At 44.1% G+C, this 16384-nt stretch overlaps 1 long non-coding RNA gene across 1 annotated transcript; it reads right to left on the bottom strand.

Moving 5' to 3' along the window:
- Positions 1-897: 897 nt before the first annotated feature.
- On the bottom strand, positions 898-3713 carry LOC149344748 (uncharacterized). Its single transcript, XR_016282787.1, has 3 exons — positions 3111-3713; positions 2312-2396; positions 898-1246 (listed from the first exon to the last, which is right to left on the bottom strand). It is a non-coding gene; the product is annotated as an uncharacterized LOC149344748 (long non-coding RNA).
- Positions 3714-16384: the final 12671 nt, after the last annotated feature.

The raw sequence follows: 16384 nt of genomic DNA, 5'->3' as shown, positions 1-16384 counted from the left end.
TTGAATGTTTTGATTCCTAGTTGCATTTGTATTCGCCTGTAGTGTCATTCTGTAGCTAATTTTTTCCAAGCAGAAACTGCTTTAGCATACACTAAATCACAGAACTTTTCAGAAAGTGACTGCATTTAGGCGCCATTTATCGTATGCTGTGCTATGTCAGTGCATGTTAAAGAACCCCAGGTGGTCGAAATTTCCAGAGCCCTTCGCTACGGCGTTCCTCATAGCCCGAGTGACTTTGGGACGTTAAACCCCATAAAACAAACTTCGATTCAAAACAGTCCTTATCATTCCAGCGGAGAGAGAACACAAATGGCGAACGTTTTCTAGGAATGGAAACTGCTAAAAAATTGGAAACAAAATTTTTAAAATCCAGATCTATGAAATTGTCACCCTAGGCATCTTCAAATCATTTTGAAGACAGATGTGATGTAAGGGCGCATGGGCTCTAACCAGTCAGTGGTTAGGGCACTCGACTATTGAGCCTGGCAACCCAAGGTTTGATCCTGGCTGTGGAGGCTACACAGGCATAGAAGGTGCCTGTGTAGCAATGTCAGTGCATGATAAAAAAAAAACCCAGAGTGGTCAAAATTATCCACAGCCCTCCACACAGCGTCCCTCATAGCCAGTCGCTTTTTGACGTTAAATCCCACGAACCAAATAAAACCGAATTCTGAGAAAAAAAAATGACATCAGTTATAGGGCCAAAATCTACCACCAAAACATTGGAGGTCACAGTGCCAAGCTTACGATTTTGTGAAATATATTTGCTCTTTCAGTTGTATACAAAGCGTTCTATCTGCTCAATTAATTAGCCTTAAATGAAACAATCTAAGCTACGCAGACTATGCTCCAAGCTTTGTGAATTTGCACTGCACCTAATTGTGTACCAGGGGACTAAAAATGTTAGGCTACATGAGGCAGCAAACCAAAAAACTAATAGTGTGCACACAAATGCTCACAAAAATCAAAAGTATCTTTTTCCATAAAAGTGGATAACACGAGGTGTGGAATGTAACCTTTGGGTATGCCAGGTCTATGCAGACAAGCACACTTTTGGTCATCACTGTACACACAAAAACAGTCTCAAGCTCACAAAAGGTATAAGGGAATCAACTTGCCTCAGCTTTCTTTGCGTGCCTTTCCTGGAGCTGCTTCCGCCTGCAGGACGCATGCTGCAGCCATTTTTTTACCATTTCTTCTATCTCGGCCAGTGTTGTTGAGAACATCTTGTTCGATCGAACAGCATCTATGCAGAACGATAGGACACATTCAGTATGAAAGCACACATGGAAAAAAGAGCCATGAATGGTCGATATTGTAATAAGTCTGGTTGGTAGATCATAATCGGGGAATGCAGCATGAGGAAACACGGATGGGAACAAAATTGGAATGGGCTGGCACGTACTTTTTCATTGCCATTGTGAAAATTGTTTTCCAAATGCATCAGCATGCAATTAGATTTTGATATTACTTAAGCAATACTAGTTGGACTTCCATAAATTTTTGCTAAAAGTTGTATAATGCATGCTAAAGTACTTCTATGCAGAAAGTCCAGGCAACTATTTGTAAAAATAACAAGAACAGGGTGCCTGGTTATGAGAAATGCTCATAAATTTGTAACAGAAAGCAAAGCTCCAGATCCTAGAGAAAGCGTTACACAGCGTTACTGAATTCAGTCTGAAGTGATGCAGTGTCAGAACCATCAGTTATTAAGCAGTAGATGACACAATCAGCAGCAAAAAACAAGCAGAAACAACACTAAATGAACTGCTAATACAGGTCAGAAAAAGTTAACATGCTAAAGCACATCCTTGAGGCATGCCTGAAAGGATTGGAACACCATAAGAGTTGGTTGCATTAACAGTCAAATGATGTGCAGTTAGAAAGAAAGTCAGCAACCCTGTAGAAAACCAAATAGTCATTGTTGAGGTGCCTCAGTCTTATTGTAGAAACCTGGAGTTTAACATAGAAACATGCCTTGGAGACGTCTAAAATCAAAGCTCTTTCCAGACCCAGAAGCTATAAATGTATGTTAATCACTACCGAACATTATAAATTGTGCTTCATGAAAGCATTTGCGGAACCAAAGTTGGGACGTGTGAGAAAACAGGTTTAACTCAAGTGAGTTAATTACGCCAGTGAAACGTGATTGCTTGAATTTTTATGCGTTATGTTAAGACGAAAGATGTGGCAGTAGTTGGCAATTAGCCTGTCTTTAATGAAGAACTAGAATATATTTGGTGAAAGCTATTTGCTTTCCATAGGTCATGACTAATAACCTAAGAATGAAGCGCGAAAAACAGTTTCATACCAGCTCTTTGTCTTGATGGAGCAAATGCAGCTAGTGAGTGACAACATACAGACAGCCTCTTTTCTGAACATGCTCTCCAAAATACCTGAAAATGAACAGGAGAGAAGAATGGTCACGCCCAGTTGCATTACAGGTTTACAATTTGCAACTCATTTTATATAATGTAACCCCGTACTGGGGCACACGAACAGTAGCAAGAATTTTTTCAGCACTACTTGCATTGACACACTGCAATAAAAAGATATTTTCAGCAAAAGTTATAGAAACCACAAGCTGAAAAACAAAAACAGTCAAGAACCAAATATCACGAAGTGAGCAACAACTGAAATAGGAGAAAATTACAAGTAAGAAAGAACCCACAAAGGTTTCTTTAAAAGCACAAAGATGAAAAAGCAATGTCAGACCGCAAAAGGCAAATTTAAACAGAAGAGCTTGACTAAAAACAAAGCCCAGTTAGTTTTGAAGAGAAGAGCTGCAACGAAAGGGGACCTGTTAGCAAATTTTACACCAACACAAGATCTGCCAAAACTGTCTTCTTGAGCCGCCGGAGACTGGAAACTCTACCTTTGTAGTGAGGGTCATAGCATGCCAGGCGGCCGCCACAGGCATTCCCGCGCCACTACTGTACCATGCCTCCGCTTCAGGGACAAATCCAGTTAACTAAACGCCATGCATTTTTAAGCTATCTATGCACTCCACGAACTGATAAACCGACTGGTGAAATCGCCAGCACGAAAACTGCACAATGCCACAAACGAACACTAACACTTGTTTGAGAGAAAAGTGTGCAAAAACTCACCATTATTGCCGTTCTTCACGTAGTCCCCCAGTACACTGCACAATGCTGGCACAGGACGGTATACGACGCGTACAAGCTTGCCGCCACAACGAAGAAAATGTGAACACGCAAAAAAATAAAATGTGCAAACGAACGCTGAAAGGGACCAAGAAAACGTCGCTTCGCGGCCGCCGCGGCTAATGATGATGCCCATGGCCGTTGGGCTGCCTAATATCAATACAGTTCTAGTTGCGGTTCTGGTTTGAAATTCGCGGCGTTTGTGGGTTTCAGTCTAACTTGAGAAGTTTCTTCAAATAATCGTACTTCAGATGCATTTGCTTGCATAAAATAAAATCAAAGCATGTAATTGCTGACTGCCTAAATAATTCATTCCTGAAAACTTCAGATTGCGAAAGCAAAAAAAAATAAAATTTAAAGGCAACATAATTTTAATGTGTTTTCTGGTAAGCTGTTTGCACATTTCCAAATCTTCCACTGTGCTGAAAGAAAAACATGTATGAATGTCATCTGAATATCCACTAACTGATATCTGAATCCGATAGTCCTCTCAACATGCAGAGGATATCGATACATAGACATTGGACGTTAGGACCATTAGTGGACATCCTCTGCATATTCATGGTTTGCTGGGTTCATTTGGATGTGAGTAGGTGCGGCGAGGCAGGCAGTGCGCGTCTGTCGCGTTGTTTGTGCCCACCATGATGATATTGATATTGATCATTAGTGCTCGTGTCCTGTCTTCACCTTTTCTGTGTCTCGTTTTTCGCGCTACGTTTTTCAGTGATGATATTCTGCTGGCTCAGGATTCTAAACGCTGGCACCGCAGCGGCGACGCTGCTCCACCGAGTCGCTGGTGCGGCGGCGCTGCTCAATAGTATTGCAGACAGCAAGGATTTTTCCCGCGGAGTAGTCGGCCAGGTAGCGTACGGACTGGAAACCGGCACTTCTAAGCAGATTTCTGCGCTGGCGTGTCGTTTGTTGCCGTCTTTTACGTACGCTATCATCTATAATAATTTTAGGCTCAGGAATGTGAATTTATTGATTTCAATCAGTGGTGTAGTAAATAGATAGGCGAGCTGCAGACTGCAGGTTGTCCCGACGAAGCGCGTGTTTTCGATCACCTCCTTGCGCTGAGCTTGCTTTTCCATTAAACACATTTCATGCACAGGATTGTAAGCACGACCGCTACCGATTTCAGTTGCTCTTTCCGCACGCATGTCATAGGGATGGGGGGGGGCGTTTACCGTAGTGTCTTTCTGCTTTTGCTATCTACCTTAATCATAGGAAAATATGCGCGATTTTAATACATTCATTCACACTTAGCCAAACGCCTACGCAACGCTGTGACACGCGGCGAGAGCTACAGAATAGAATGAACGCGACTTCGGACCTCAGAATTCGTGAAAGCTGGATTCGGTGCTAATATCTATTCAAGCTTTGATAATTTAAGCAAAAGTATGTTTTTACGCACCATGTTGCATAAACCATGACAAATTTTGTTTTTTGTTGGCGCTGCGACTCAGTTAAGCTCACAGCGGTAATTTGTTGATAAACTGGTGCACCACGCATGCGACAAGAAAGCCCTGTTTGTGGGTGGTATATGGCCGAAGGATTAAGAGTGCATGGGAACTGGAGCTGCATGCTAGCCGCACACCTAATACTTGATATTGAACAAAAACTTTTTTTTTTGCAGTGGAGCACCAAGACGGTAGCGATATAAGCACGAGCGCGTTCTAACCGTCAGCACAATTCACGTGAATGTCAAACTAAATGTCATTAAAACGCATCAATGTGCTCCCTTTGATAACGTGAATACTTCCTGCAACACAGCCACGCTGCGGAAGCATGCTCGGCAATGTTTTTGCCGCAGTCCCCAAAGAAACGCCCGCACCGCGGCGTACCAGTCGGCGCAAAATGGCCGCGCCCAGGAGTGGCTCTGGATTCTGTTAGCAACTGCTGTTTTTTTTTTTTTTTTAAGTTGTATCCTACTATAATATTTTAGACCACGTCGGCTGAATTTCTTGAAGGCGAAATTCTAGAGGCCCGTGTGCTGTGCGATGTCAGTGCACGTTAAAGAACCCCAGGTCGTCGAAATTTCCGGAGCCCTTCACTACGGAGTCTCTCATCGCCTCAGTCGCTTGGGACGTTAAACCCCAATAAACCAAACCAAACTATAATATTTTAAGCACCCGAGCTGCAGCCAGCGGAGGTGAACGGGAGAGGATAGCCAGGAGAAGTATAGAGGAGCGATAGCAAGAAAGGACAGGGAAGAGCTTTGTACACTATTTACAAAATACAGAAGTAATCAAGTCGAGTGTACTGTTTTTGTTTTGCACTGTACCAAATTATGCCTGAATGGGCTTTTATCAGTGATGCTTGGTGCAGTTCTAACAGCGCTTGTTCTCAGAGAGTCGCTTTGGGACATTAAACCCCATAAACCAAACCTAAACCATCTTTATAGCAAAGCATGATAGGATCCTAGACAAAAGCTTAAGTGGCTCCAAAGTTGTGAATATTTTTAGATTTGTCGACTTTCTGATCACCATTGACAAGGCAGATTTTTATATGGACACTGCAACGTGCTAGACACTTTTAATAGACATTTAGCCCCATTAATTCTGACGCATGAGCTTCCTGACAAGAACTCTATTTTATTTCTGAGTTTTGATTTTCGCACTAATCGCGTCTGATAGGGTTATGAACCTCGTGGAAAAAAAAATGCGCTGATACCAGCGGTATCAGCGCATTCGACATTGGTAAAGAGAGGCATTATCAAGTACTGCCTAACAAATGCACTAAAAAGCTCACGCGAGCACGATGTAAGAAAGCTTGGCATTACATATTAGACGAATGTCTGATTCTGGGTACCCTGGGCCACTAGTGGTTTCTGTGGCTGAAGGCCTGCACCAAAAAAAGGAAAAAGCACGACGATTCAAGAAGCAGGAAGGTACCAAATAACAGCAGGATCGCAAGAAAGTAGCTGTCATCCCTTACATTCATCAGACCTCCCACAACATAATGAAAAAAAAGAAAACCAGCAGGTGTAAAAGACGTATTTCCAGCGCCCATAAAACTGTCTATGCTTTGCAAAAAGACAAATCCGTGCGGTAACCAAGAGAAAAAAAAGATGTGTAATTAAACATCAGAAACGATTTGTCAACAGTCAAGAGGGTGTTGTCTACCGTACTCTTGTCTTGTGGCCATGAGTATATTGAACAGACAGGGAGATGTGTAAATAGCAGGTTAAAAGAAGATGACTACAATGTTAGAGAAAATTGGGCTACATAAGCCAGCACTGTTGCCACTAAAAGATCCAATCTAAGGAATGGGGCCGTCCAAGATGTGCATGCCACTGTTTGGAAAAAGCCAAATTATAAACCGCCACAATGTTAGAGAGATTATTGAGGCTCTGAATATTTCACGTGCAGGAAACAAGTGTGTGAGCGTGGCATCACTGGCACTATCAGCAAAGGAGCTTTTCTAAATCGATGGCAACCAGCAAAGGGCTGAGTTGCACTGCTTGTATCAGCTGACTTGATCGCTCTTTCCTATTTCATGGTGTGGTTCATGCATTTGTATGTGGAAACAGCAAGGAATAAACAGTTGACAGCGCTTGTGTTGTTCAATGTTCCTCCTTTTGTCCGGTCTTGTTACGCGCTGCTTTATTATTATGGTCGCACTTCGATGGAGGCAAAATGCTAGACCAGCGTACTGTGCGATGTCAGTGCATGTTAAAGAGCCCCAGGTGGTCGAAATTATTCCGGAGACCTCCACTACGGTGTCGTTTATACAGCCCGAGTTGCTTTGGAACGTTAAACCCCATCAACAAAACCAAACCATAATCAAATTTTTGTCATGCTGTTTCAACTTCAAACGCGAGGCATGAGAAAACTGAAATTTAATCGCTGCTTCTATATTTGTTGTCATTCCGGCTCTTGAGGCAGGCTGGCTTTAGCATTGTAATGAATTAAAACAACGAAGCAGCAATGATAACGGAGTTTTTTTTCCATGTATTCCTACAAGCACACTTGGACGTCACAGTCATCGTTCACATGACTGTGGATTTGATGGACTGTTTGAAGAAAATTCAGGGAAAAGAAGCCTAGCATAGTGGGAACTGCCACTATCCCGTTTCAAAAGAAACACTCCCCCGCCCCACCCACCAATTCACCCTAAACAAACCTTCACTCACTCATAAACAGTAGAAGGAAAGCATCCTATTTAATAAATGAGAAAATTGAAAGCAGACCCAATGGTTGTCAAAAGAAAACAAAAAGCAGCTAAGAAATTTTGGAGATGTCTGAACTTTAACGTGCACTCGCACGTGGCATACACATAAAAGCATGTGATTATGTGCATGTACAGTCTTCGCCAAAAGTAACCAGGCTGCATGGTTTGATTCTCACTCATGCAGTGGAGTACTTCCAGATTCTTTAGAGATCAAAAGCCCTGAGAGGTGATGACAAGGATTCTCCTTTGCTCACAGATTCTGAGCTTGTGGGGATGGCATAAATACCAAGCATACCATGGAGCCTGGTTACTTTTTGCAAAGACAGTAGGTGACTTCTGCAGTTTGTTCTATCAAGATCCGAGATGCAGTGACTGCAATCAGAGATCTTGATGCATTTTGCGCTGTAGCAACATACTAATGCTCAGAAAAGAAAATCATACATCAGAATCGTGAGGCACATTTATTGTGGAACATCACTCCCACCAACCTGCTTTATGCACAGGGATATTGGCAAGGCTGGAATTAAAATAAGAATGAACATATCAAAGAACTATTTTAACCTTTGCAACACCTAACAATTCTTCCTTGCGTCCTAGAAAATACAAAGCCATTTAATTCTGGCCCCATGATCTAGAGTCACAAGTCCTCAACAGTTCTGAGCAACTTGCATGGTGCGACTTCTAGCTGTTACAAAGGGGAGGGGTGCACAGCCCTAAACAGGTCGGAGCAATATTTTTCATAACTGAAACGGCCACTTAAGGCGGTCATAAAATGTTGCAGTGACTGGGGTCAGTGCCGAGGCTACCTAAATATTTTTCCATGTGACACCAGTGAAACTGGCCAAGATGTTCTATACAACGCAGTACTCTGGACCAAGGACTTGTGGTTCTGCTCTACGGTCAACACAGTTCCCCAGCAACAGTTTGTGAACAGCAGAATCCAGTTCACTGGAGAAAAGAACTCCTTGACCACAATGAACACCACTTCACCAAGAACTGAAAACTGTGCAGTTAAGCAGGTAAGCAAACCTTAAAAACACAGGAGCGGATTCCCATCAGCAAACACGGGGAAGAGTCGCATGGCCAAAATGTGACATGGTCCTCCACACGTGCTCGGAAAAGAGCGGGTGAAATATTTCTCAAAAGAGGCACTGCAGTTTGGGCCTGAGCATATACGTGCAGGGCCTTTCATTTTAGTGTTTTATTTCTTCCAGACTTCGGAGGGGTAAAATTTGGGTGATATTTTATTCATTCAAATTCAGGTACAAGTTGGGTTATTCGGCAAAAAATTTCATAAGTTGAGTTTTTTAGGGTCTTTTTTTTTTTTTGCAGCAAAAGACAATTTAATATAAGCGTTTTTTGTGCAGGACACAAAATGACCTTTTTTCTTTTTTTGCAAATACTTCAAAAACGTGGAAATGACAGGTTGCACAGAAATACATGGTTCCCCAAATGCCATTTTTTCTCATCTATTGTCATATAAACTGTCAATCAATGTCTGTCACATAAACTGTCAATCTCCTATGCAGCGCTTCGCGTACAAGCAAGACCTGCCTGCCTTGTACACTGTGAAAACAGTTATTAAACATCACAGGCTATATTAACTAGGTAAGAGCCCTGGAACGGGTAGCCGTTAGCATGGATAGCACTTGAAACAATGATGCTGGATAAATGCCTGGTCACCACCCGTACTTTGGCGCCGCGCTTCTAAAAGTTGCTTTTCGAACATATTCTCAAATTAAGTCACGCCAGGAATAACAAGTGTTAAAGGGGCTCTGAAACACCCGAGCCGATTAACACAATTCTACACACAGCAAGAATCCACAATCACACGCAAAAGTTGGCAAGCCCTTCCCGGCGACATTTTATGCTCGCACCCTCCTACGCTGTGTGCTCCCACGTACACCAGTTCAGAGATGGCTATTGGTTACATTCTTTCAGACGTAAGGAAGCTACCATGGCCACGGCCAATAAATAAATGGCGCAGCTCATGTGGGTCAGGAAGCTCCGCCCCCGGAGGTGGGGCCGGCGGAGGGACACCGACTTTTCAGCGTGCAAAAAGTGACTACAGATAACTCAGCTTCTACAAAGCGCATTAAAATAATTCTTGCTGGAGGACATTCGTGAATCGGCATTCTTTAATATCCCAGGCGTACCGCAACTTTATTAGAGCTGTTATCAGAGCCTTTTTGAGGGCAGTTTAAGACCACCAGTTAAATAAACACTCCTCTGGAATAAGCACAGAATATCCGGTAATCTTCTTGCGGCGTCTTCAGCATTGTTCAGGAAAGCGCATAGTATTTTTGTATACATGATTTTGCTCACGGCGCAACAAGAACGGGACACAAGACAAAAGAGTGACACAAAGAACACTTGTTTGTTCAGCGCTTGTTTGTGTCACTCTTTCGTCTTGTGACCCGTTCTTGTTGCGCTGTGAGCAAAATCATGTATACTTACCAACTCGCCCAAATTTCCGCCTTGCTGATTCTTATATACATATATCTAAATAACCCCTCATTCCCTTGCAACTGTGTGTACTCTAGGAGGGGCATTTTTGGGGAGAAATCAGCTGCAACCCAGTTTTTAAGAACTGTGTTCAGGGTGCAAGAATCACGTAAGACCAGGCTTTACCTGAAAGCAAAGGGATATATATATATATATGTATATATAGACGTCATTGCTACAGAACTAAGAGGAGTGCACCAGGCAAAAAAAAAAAATGAGTTTCAGTTGCATCCAACTTGCAATCTACAGTACGACTTCACCTCCACTGTGTTTTTACTTGGCTTTTGCCTATGCTTTCCAGGCGGATGGATATGAGTAGTTCGAACAGGAGCTCCTCTAAATTTGTCACTGGGCGACAGAACATGCAGCACATTAATTAATAGGGGAATACTGACTGCACTCCAAACTGCAATTATCTCACTCCAAAATTGCAATTCAGTGTTTTTCTGTGCTACCTTGGGCACATTGCAAGTCGTGCTGAATTTGAGGGTCATCAAAAGGGCCACCTTGAAATATTCCACGAAAGAACTACTCACAATAAATTCTTCGAAGGCAAGCGCATTACGCTTTGCACTTGTCAGAGGAGCAGAGCTGCATAAATGGCAAACGCCCTTCCACCCAAACCAGCAGAGTTGGCTGGCAGCTGCCAAAACAAACCTCCCAGTTTTTTTTCCCCCAGAACAAAAGCAGGCGCAGATGACATGAGTGCGACCAGCCAAGACATGAGAATGCAACAAACTGGACTTTGAAGCCCTAAAAAGCACCAAAAATTGAGGATACAATGCACAGACGATACAAGTGCCAACTATCATGAACTTGTACATTCAAAGTCGCATGAGTCTATAAACATACAAAACATCTCACATGCATCGCTTTGTTCCCTACGCTTTATGCCATTACACAGTCCAGAGGAGACCAATTGGTACATGTGACTGGTCTCCATAACCTCCAGCCATGCACCAATCAGCCAATGCCAACACCTGTTTCAACAGCGCCAATGGGGGGGGGGGACAAAAGTTCAGTTGCTGCACGAAGAAAAGTGTGACGCACATGCACTCACTAAGGGCTCGCCTATGCTAGAGGCAGGGTGATTAAAAACGAAATAAAAAACGAAAAATATAACAAAGAAAATGCATGGTATGCTGCCCCCTTCCATCTAGCGCCAGTGTCTTTGTACTGCCTTCATGAGGCCAGGCTGTTACAAGCGAGACTTTCTTGAGACACGTACAGCACGGGCTGCCACCACCAACTTGCACAGGCTACTGCCCTCGCTGTTTTTTCCCAGATGTTTTTCGGCATCAGAATGCAAACTTAAAAAGGGCCAAATGACAGTGAAATAAAAACTCCCGGACTGCTCTGTGTGTTCGTCCACAGAAAAGCAATCCGGCAGCGGGAGCTCCGTGCAGCTGCCTTTCAGTTTCCCAGGATGGACAGCAACAGCAAGTGCACAGCAGAAGTGGCTTCTGCCAAAGAGCCCCAGTGGAATACCTTTGCAAACACAATACTCCTCAATGTTTTCTACACAAGAACACTGTCTGAGGGCATTTGGCACAAATGGCTCGAAAGTAAAAACCTTAGTTGCCTTTATATGACACTGACAAGGAATAATATTTGCAGGCGAACAGCTTAAACATGGCATGCCTGCAATTGCTGTAGAAGAGCTCTACAATCTTGCCAAACAAAAACTATGCACAACAAACTACGACCAACTATTCAATAACAGACTAGAAAAATGTGTCAATTGCTTGCTTTGTCTCCTCCTCCAAGTCTATTTTACTTCTGCAGTCAAATGTCAAGCTGCCATCAAAGACTTGCATGGTCATAGGTCATAGCAACAACAGTGCTGTGAAGACGCCCGATTAGCTGCCAGATTTGAGAACTTCCGTGAGGGAAACAAAAACAAGCAATATTCAGAAACCATTCAGAAAAGCACTTGGCTACAATGGAACTGTGCAAACAAAAACACGCAATATCCAGAAATCATTCAGAAAAGCACTTGGCCACAATGGAACTACGTGAAATGCAGTTCTTTGATGTTAACTCACGTCGGCGGACTGCACAATGCTTAATGTTACTGAAAAAAATTTATAAGCTGTTCATCCAGCACACAGGAAATGTAGTCAACACTGAGTATCAATAGCAGTGCTGTGCATAGGCCAATATACGAACTTGTACACCTCAAATGACTGCCCCGTTAAAGTGCTAACAGATGGACTGAAGCAGCACAGCCAAATGTGCTGCTCAGCTGCACGACAGAGCGTCATTGCACCAGATGTGAAGGTGTGTGCAGTTACCAAAATGTGCTTGAGCCGGTAACCCCATTCCTTGCAGCATGGGCTCAGATACCACAAAAAGTTCCATAGCGTCGACAGTCTCAGAAGCACACCAGTTCAGAAACAAACGCTGATCCTGCCCAAGCAACTTTGACATCACTGCCAAAAACGCAATTCTTATCGCTCAAGAGCAAAATTACATTCCCACATGCATTTTATCAAGTCTGAACGCATCGCCCTTTTTGCAAACAAAAGTGGTTTACAAAACTGCGGCTTTTCCAAGCCACAGACAGAAACAGCATCACTGCTCTCTTCATCGCAATTGAGAGCCACAACTGCTCTGCTGCTGGTGAGTGTTGCGAGCACCTCGAGGGACCACCCTTGCAGAACAGAGCTCCAGCTGGATGACAGCTTCTTCGTACAAACGTTTCGGACGCTGCTCGAGCTCTGTTCACCTCGCACGCTTACTACATGGCACATTTACAGGAGTCGGCCACAGAGGTCATGCAGCGAACTGGTAACCGATGACGAGTTACAACCGCCATTCACACATGCGGAAAATCGCAGTTTGCGGCCAGAAAGTCACAAAGGCACTTGGCCAGTCTTTCAACCAGCCCCGTATGCTGCAGCTGGCCAAAATGCTAGCTGGTGCGACAACAAACACCAAGGACAAGTGTATACATCGCACAAGCATACATCCAATTTCAACCTACAATCAGTAGTCCGCACAAAAAAACAGGAACGTACCTTGGAGAAGAATTCTGATTAATGTGTGCTTGCTGAAAAACCTAAAACATTCACACATCCATGGACCATACCAATGTCATACTAACATGCCACACAACACACAGATTTCTCACAAGATGTTCGCTTCCTCATTTCACAGACTGCCTAACCTAAGCACAGTCTCATATTCTTACGTTACCTTACACTCTTGAAGAAGACATCAGGAAAACCAATGACAACAGAAGGCACTACTACGAGGAGAATGATGTAAACAAAACAGCAGTATTTCAGGGAGGTCACCAGTAATAGCCTCAAATGGTTGAGCTACAATTCCTACGGCTTGCAGAGTTTAAACACTGCTCCGCAAGCGACCTACAAAAACTGGTCATCACAATCCCTGTCGAGCATCCAAAGCCAGCACCCTCTCAAAAGATGCCTGCCAAGTGGGCTAGAAATGCACTGCCCTTCCCACTCTCTTTGCCCTCTCTTCAGCTAGCAGCGGTAGCAAGTGACGCAATGACCACTTGAAACGCACAGACGAGCCCATGTCAGCAAACTACTGCAGAAGGCACCTATGACCATGCCACTGATGGCCAAAGCTTTCCTACGTGTTTTCAGCAATTTAAGAAGATACGCTGCTTGTGAATTATGACACGGTATACAATAATGACCCATGGCAAAAAATTTACAAACTAAGTGTTTTCCACCGTTTAAATGTTGCTCAAATCCTTTTTAAATGAAGTTTAAATCTCTTATGAAAAGCTCACAGGATGGTTACCACAGTTTAATATGAGATATAACAAAAGCTGTTTGCAGCATTACACACACACCGGAGGCTGCCATAAGTCTACTCTCGCGCGATAGATCACTTGTGTAGAAAAACAACTGCCAGCACAAGCTACCAAGGTAAATAGTACACAATTAGAATTCTCGCTAGAAAGAACCAATTTGCATTTGAATCCAGAATTTCTTTGTTTTTGACACGTACACCCGCAGGGAATAGGCACCTGTACAGGGCACATACCGTATTTAGATGATTGTAGATGACCTATTTTTTTTTTAATTGAAAACACAAAGCGGTGGGCCAACTTACAATCGAAACCAAAGCATGGCACCATAAATAAAGGCGAGGAAAACAAAATATCAGGGATGCTACAGCATGGTTGCAATTCCATGTTTGCTTTACAGCTCTACCCTGCTGCATTCGGCTATTCTGCATGCTTGTTCGAAAGAATTTTTCATTTTCTTTTCTTCGTTCAACTGCGCACTCAGTGCTCAAGGGAGTGCCGACAGTTAATGGAAGGGCTGCTGTTCCAATCGTGGTGACACCGCCACTTGGAACGGCAGCAGTTTAGGGGAGTGTCGGTGGCTGATGGAAGAGCCGACGCCGCTCGCGCGTAGTTTCTCTTTGGCTTTGTTTGACGCATTTGACGACTGCTGGCCAAGTTTTTCCAGCTTTGAATGTAGTGCTTTTTCAATACAGTAAAAGCTCGTTAATTCGAACTTCACGGGACCAGGAAAAAAGTTTGAATTATCGAATGGCCGCGAGAAAACCGGCAAGAACCATTTATTTGCATTACGGTATATGTCCCGTATTTACTTGCGCAACGAACCCACTCGTATAATGAACCCACCCACTCCCGATTTTTGCCAAAGAATTTGAAAAAAAAATAAAAAATGCGTCCCTCTGTTTCGCGCCGTCACGGTCCACAACGCATTTCTTGGCAGCGCCCCAAGATGCTGCGCAGCGATAATATCACGGTGTGTTTACTTTTGGCGTCAGCTCTAGCAAGGGGGGAAGTGAACTTGGCAGAGTGCCAGCGCTTGTCCGGTTGTGCTAGCCTCGTTTTCAGTACGTTCGCCTTATCGGGCCATGGGCGATTGGGGCGGACGCCGCCTACTGCCACTCAATCATTGGAACCCGTGATAGCAGCAGCAAACGCCTTTTGCAGCGAACGATGCTAAAAGCTGGCGCCATGATCGCGGCGGACCGCGTGCTTCCGTTGGCGACTGATGGGTGGAAGGATGGACGACACTCGCAAAGAAAAGAAAGTTTTTCGCTTGTAATTTGTAGCGCTCGTCCAAAGACTTTCACAGGCGTTGGCTCGGACCGCGCCGACAGTACTTATCCGTATTTCCAAATTAACAGGGCTCGAATTAACGAGTATTTAGTTGCGAGTTCCAGAGGTTGCACAGAAAAGAGGATAGGCCACCGCCACCGCCGCTGCCAATCGTATACCCTCCGGTGCCGCCGGCCAGTGATGGCGCCATATAGGCTTTAACCACTCATCCACGATTTTATCTGTTTCCATCTTCTGTCCCCGTTTAGTACTTGCGCAGCCTATAACTATGCGGAGATGCTTTTTTTTTTTTTTTTGGCCACTTGCTGTGCGCCAAGCCGCACAGGCACGTAGTTCGAATTATCCGTAGCGGTACCGACTCGCTTTCGAATTAACGGGCTTTTTTATACACAGATCTCTATGGAGCTTGGCCGGACCAAGCAGTGTAGTTCGAATTATCCGAAATTCGAATTACCGAGGTTTGAATTAACGAGCTTTGAATTAACGAATTAATGTAGTCATTTGTACTCTGGGTCTGGTAAATGTCCAGCGCTCGTTCACGGCTACGTTCAAGATGGCTGTCACTCTTTACGCCGAAGAAATAAACAACTGCGCGCCTGGCCGCAAGCTCGACGTCTCAGAACGGGTGATACAGGTGTGAAGCTGCAGCTAGGCAAAACTCTCAGCTGTTCCATGCAATGTCGTGGTGTGGTTGTTTGCGAAGTGCGAGAATTCGCAGGAAGATGACGTCAGAACTACGTGCTGTGGAACTGCAGCAGGGATGACAGCAGCACTAGTGAAGATGATGGCGCAAGTGTGGACAGGTAATCCAGTGACTGATACACTTTCGTTTCAGAATGTGCCCACGGGCACATCCGCGCGCAGCAGCCGACACTGGTTTACGATAAGCAGTGGTGACGCGTCATACTCTTAAAGGCGAAGCTTAAGCGACCTCCAAGTTTTTTGTTTTTGTTTTCCTGATATGCGATATGGGAGGGTCAACTTGCATTCTAGTCTACTTACGTTCACCTAAATACGGTACTACCAACGGCTCAGCCTAAAAATAGGTCAGCTCCTCGTGTAGGTTGACCCATCCCCCAATTTCAGATGGCCATTTTTTGTAAAAAAAAGGTTGACTTACACGCAGCAATATACGGTCTCTGGTAGCATGTCACATCACTACGCTGTCACCTGCACTGCCACCTGGTCACTCAGCGTAGCATGTTGCAGTGATGTCAGTGATGCTGACCAATCAGCACAGTGCGGTGTTACGCAAACACTGAAGAAGTAGAAAACATGCCTTTAACAGCTTTTGCTGTAAAGTTATGCACAGAAATGGATGCCCTCAACTGTGATACACAAACAGCCACCGAGGGATTTTCTTGGAACTTGTTACGAAGTTGTTCAAGAAGGCACTATTGCAACAACTATTGCTGTCGGTGCAACCAACAGGAATGCAACCATGGAGTTCCTGGGCCAT

The sequence above is a fragment of the Amblyomma mixtum genome, chromosome 5 (assembly GCF_055824585.1).
Source record: "Amblyomma mixtum isolate Tamu chromosome 5, ASM5582458v1, whole genome shotgun sequence".
NCBI classification, from domain to species: Eukaryota; Metazoa; Arthropoda; class Arachnida; order Ixodida; family Ixodidae; genus Amblyomma; species Amblyomma mixtum.
This window is presented reverse-complemented; position numbering and strand designations above follow the sequence as displayed.